The sequence below is a fragment of the Neodiprion virginianus genome, chromosome 1, assembly GCF_021901495.1.
Source record: "Neodiprion virginianus isolate iyNeoVirg1 chromosome 1, iyNeoVirg1.1, whole genome shotgun sequence".
NCBI lineage: Eukaryota > Metazoa > Arthropoda > Insecta > Hymenoptera > Diprionidae > Neodiprion > Neodiprion virginianus.
The window spans coordinates 3115747-3121241 of record NC_060877.1 but is presented as its reverse complement, the minus strand read 5'-3'; positions in this window follow the sequence as shown (position 1 = coordinate 3121241).

The window sequence follows — 5495 nt, the reverse complement described above, 5'->3', positions numbered from 1 at the left end:
TTTTATCTCCCATTCATTCTGAAGTATCACCGTCTTTTCAATTCAGGTACACACATTACGGATAAAGCAGGTGCTCCTGAAAATTAGATTTTTCATACTTGACGCAAATGTTCAAGGGTTGGCTTAGCAGCTGATTGAATAGAGGATAATTCTTGGTTTTTTCACTTCTGTTTTTTGAGTCGCTTTGTGTACAGAATTCCAAAATCACGACACAAATCCATTACTGGAAATCCAATAGGACATCTATCAAGAAGTTTCCAAGTGTTTCCAGAGGATAATCAAAGTTGTTTAATTGGCTTTGAAGACACGAAGGAAAGACATGCACGAGACTCGAGTAGCTCGATTAAATAGCGTCAGTCAAATTACTTCTTGACGAACCGTTAATGAGCCAGAACCAAGGATAAATGAATCAAGAATTAGATAACACATGCAAAAAACGTATTGTCATAAATTAGCATCGGCCTATAGACAAATGCAAATACACTAGAACGCCGTTTAACGCATGGTTAGTTAAGCAATAAAACGTTTCGTGCTGTGATTTTGAAGAAAAAATTATAACGACGAACAACGTATAAGCAATTCGTTTGAATACAATGGTGTCGCAGCAGCAGCAGCAGAAGCAGCAGGTACCACAACAAGAGAAAGGATTACCCACTCGGAGCAATAAGAGTAGGACATAAAAATACGGAATGCGGTGGGAGAGCGCAGGGGCAGCCGGTGATTTCACCCAGAAAATTGTGTTAGGGTAAGGTTAGTGAGCTCAAGGCGCACTTTACGATTTGTTTACACCCGTGGGTTGGCGTCGGGCTGTATCAGTGCGGGAATATCTGTAAAAGCGCCGCGTCCGTCGAGATTGAGCGCTCGGCGTGCGTGCGCGTGTGGGTGGGTGGGCATCGCATCGCATCGCATCGGTTGTCAGAGAGGAGCGCACGGTGCGAGAAGTGGTTGATTCGCGTGTACGGAGAGGCTGCGGCCAATACAACGATCCGTACGTATACGAGTGTAGGGTACACGAGAGCACGAAGGGCCACGTGATCGTGCAGGCCATAAACGCGCGGTTATGCGCTCGTAAAGCGAACCCCACTCAGCGCCGGCACTTCGAGCTCATAAAACTCTTGTTTTACGATTATGCCGGGTATCTAGTGGCCCAGTCGGGACTACGGAATCCCGTGGTGGAAAACCGGGGGCATCGGGCCTTCCGACAGCGCCTCCCTCGCGACGTCATCGACCGATGACGCGTGTCCCGTGACGCCGTGCCGGCGGACGTCACGGCCGGAGAGACGGAGAGACGGAGAGAGAGAGAGAGACAGATAGAGAGAGAGAGAGGGCGAAGCGGGAGTACCGGCTGAGGAACGGAGAGGGACGGAAGAGTGAAAGCGAGGTGAGGCGAGCGGCGTGACGTCACGGCTCTGACGCAACGACCCGACGCCCGGATAGAGAAGCCATGTTTGGTACGGGAAGGAAGAACGCGGAGCCATTATAGAAGGGGCGCGCCTAGCCCCTCCGTCCGACCGGCCCTCCGAGGAACAGCTGTCAGCTGAGGACCCACCCCGCCTCACCCCGCTCACCCACTCGCTCACCCACCCCAATGTTAAAATATTCCGTCGCTGAGAGAGAGAGAGAGAGAGAGAGAGAGAGAGAGAGAGAGAGAGAGAGGGCGAGGAGAAAGGGAGGAGGACAGCGTGCGAGAGTTATGGCCGCCTCCGAGACTCAAATAACTCTCTAATCCACCGTCGCGTGTCCGTGTGTGAGAGCGACAACGCGTGAATGCGTGAGCCCCGGCACACGCGTGTTTCGTTTCGTCGATGCAGCGGGTTGGCGGACGAGGATCGACGGGAAATCACAGCCACCACTACTACCGAGGCCACTTTCAGACGGGGGAAAATGGAATAGAACTCGCATTCAATTTCTTCGGTGAGTTTAGCAACAAAGTTTTAACTCGATGTTTTATACCGCGCGCTTGTAACACGCGTGTACATCGTTTGCATGAAAATACGATGACGCCGGTTTAACCGACATATGTAACCGTGTTCCCATTTACTTCACCTTACTTACCCTTCAACTCGTTTCATATAATAATGAGGCCTGAATCAACGTCCCGTAATTTGGAAATAAATATCATAGCCATTTCTCAGTGGACAGTAATAAGTTATGTCCGTGCTTTAAATGCGTTCTGATGTGATTTGTCAGAATGTGGCTGAAGCAGTTCATTTTACATCGTATCGTATCCTGTTATATTTGCGAAGTTCCAAAAGTCGCACCTGATTATCCAGGATAACAGAAGCTTGGAATTATTTTATTTTTCAATTGTAAGCTGTTTTACTGCCCTTCATCGATCAAGAAGCTTCGAAATTTACGAATTTACCGATTTACGAATTTGCGAATTTATTGCAGCATTGAGGTAACCAAATTCGACGGCTCAAAAAGCTCCAAATTTAATTTGATTTTGGTTTGCATTTGTAAGGGAGCTTTAACTTTCGCGAAATGTACAATGTACCTTTTACAAATGTCTCTTAATTTGTATGTTGAATTTGCGGACGTCAGGTGTAGTATCTTAAAAAAATGCCATCTCCTACGGAGCAAAGTGCTGTACCAAAATACAAACGACCCGATTTTATTTAGGAAGGGGATAAATGTCACCCGCCTTGTCAATTTTTACACAATTATCAACACGCGCAACTTTGACCAGGGGAATCTAATTGAGGGTTGATCAAGCAGCCTCGAATTGCCCCATAAAACGAGATCTCAATAGCTCGAGGTTGGACGCCCGGGATGATGGATCGCGAATTGAATGGAGTGCACAGGTACAAATAACACGCGTTAAAATTACTCGAGGCTGTCGCGTGATTGTTGGAGGAATTAAGAAAAGAAAAAACGGATACACGAAGAAGGTGGCCATCTCGTTCTCGCTCGTTCTCGGTCCCCCGCCCTTTTAGGCGATGGTCCGACTCGCTTTTGGGATCTCTCACTCGCTCTCAAAACTCGCCGAGCAAGTTAGACTCGGCGGTCTGCATATAGACAGTTTGGTGAGTCGCTTAAGGCGGAGCAACGCTGGAAGCGTAAAGAGATAAGTTTAGTTGGCTGTTTAAGCGTTATACACTCAATCTTTTCGCTATTATTATCTCGTAACCGCGGGACTCGAATGATCCCCGAGGAATCCATAACTCAAACACACCGAAACTTACTTACATAAACCAGCGGCATTCATTCGCGTCCGAATCACTTCTGGCTTCCAATTGATTTGTCGCATTATTACCACGCCCGATAGCGAATCGGCAATTACACGCTTAATTCTCCACAAGAGGTGTCCGAAAAACATTGAACGCGCGAAGATGTCACCTGGGTTTCGATTCAGCAACGCTGGCCGAAGGATCGGATCGATGGAGGCCGGCGTGGCTACCAGCTCGATGCCTACTGTGTATCCCGCGTCATTCATCACTCATTAATGAAAATTTATTACCTGTTGCACGGCCAGCGAACGGCACACGAGGCTCGGCGTTAATCCACCTGCTCGAATGGAACAAACATTATTCGACGTACTATTTTCAGATGGTACGCAGATAATATGAGCGGTGGGTTTTACGGGGGCGATTCACGGCTAAGATTACTACGTTATACCCCACCGTTCGTTTACAAGTTCGTTAGGAAAGGTGGCTCCAATAAATTTTCACCAATTTTACATCACCGTCGTGAAATATTCCAGGCTCGTAGTCCCGGCTCTTCTACACTTTCCTCGGCGTAAAATAACATTCAAACTACTAAAAATACACTCGTACTCGAGACAAGGTACAACTTATCTTGCAGCTTAAAAACAACATGTGAAAAATACCGTTACTAAACCTGAGTAAGCTCCGAATATGACGGAAAAAAACGAGTCGAAATTTATCGTGCGCTTTACACCAAGCTGCAGGATGCGTTACGCAGGGAGCATAAGAGAACCGGAGGTATGATATTGCAGGGAACGGATTATCAGTCGCGTATCACTCGCAAGCTCGCTGGCCACTTCGGGTGACCTGCGTTGCGAGAGTCCTGCGAAGTGTCCTCAAGGTCTGGGAAGTTGAACGAAGTGGATACATGACTCGAAGGCACCGTTAGGGACGAGACTGCCATACAGCCGAGTGGCGCAGGTACGGCAGTGGCGAAAAGGGCGACGTTTGAAAAAACCGGCGGGCAGGTTGGGCAAGGCAAGGTCGAATTCGGGATCAGGATTAGCCGGTGAACGAGGGAGGACTCGCGAGATTGTTATACGAGGAAGGTCAACTGCGACGGAAAATTAGAAGCTGTGTAGGAAAAATCGTGGGTAAAAAATACACCGCAAGCGGACACAACCATAAAACCATAAATCTAACGCTGCTGTTTTTCGGTTGTAAAAAATAAAAAAAAATAAAAAGGCAAATATACCGTATGCCCGAGAGAGAGGAGAGGCTCTGTTACTACCGACGGAGGTAACGAAGTAGGAAGAGGGGCGAGGGAGGAAAGAAGGAAAGAAGAGAATAAGAACCACGAGCTCTGGTCGTCCCGGGAACAATGCGCGTCGCGACGAAGAATGCGGTCCGTCGGGCTGGCGATCGGCGAACCGGCGAACCGGCGAACGACGAACGTGGTCCACGCACAAAGATACTTTTATGCAGGCTCTCTTATATATTATCGCTACTCGAACCGAGACGAGTGTGCCGAAAAATTTACAGTTTTTTTCGATTCCGTGTCAACGGATCGCAATTACAATCCGATAATGAGAATTCCGTGTTCGTATTCGAAAAGACGCCGTTTTCGCATATTTTTTTTTCATTTTTTTTTTTTTTTTTGATATTTTTTAGCGCCAAAAACCACTCAGCATACATCACCGTGTGTATAAATATTTAAAGGCGAATTTGAACCGCTCACGTAACACTAACTGCCAATTAATTATTTATCGATTCCGTACAATGCAATCGAGTGTCTTGGCAACTTGCTTCTTCGTCATGGCTGTGTAATAGAGTGCGCGAAAAGGCGAATTGGGTCTTCGGCCAAGTGTTCGAAGCAGGGAGAGTGCAAGAGGGAACGAGACGGCATTGCGAAGTCTCGCAGGCAAACGTCAAAGTTCAAAAGACGAATGGCCAGTAGCGCTGACCGACGTTGCGTGTACGCCGACATATTGAAATACACGAGGTGGAAACTTTTAAATCATTGCCTTCGTTGCTATTCTCCACTCCTCGGATCGTTCGAGTCCGGCAACTGAGTCTAGGGCTCGACGCGTGGGGAACTTTTCGACGAGTTTCAAGCTTACCGAACAGCTTTACGGGTACCACTGGGTTTTCGATTTAATTTTTGAAACGAATTTCAACGAGAAGTCCAACAAATATTGCAAAACAAATGAGAAACGTGTACCTACGCTTTTGCGAGCGCGTGCCTAACGAGGATTAGCACTGATATAAATTTGTCAGTGGAAAATATCGAAGGAGAAGAAAAGCAATGGTTGCGTGGTTACAACGCGAGGATCGATCGTCGGGATGAAG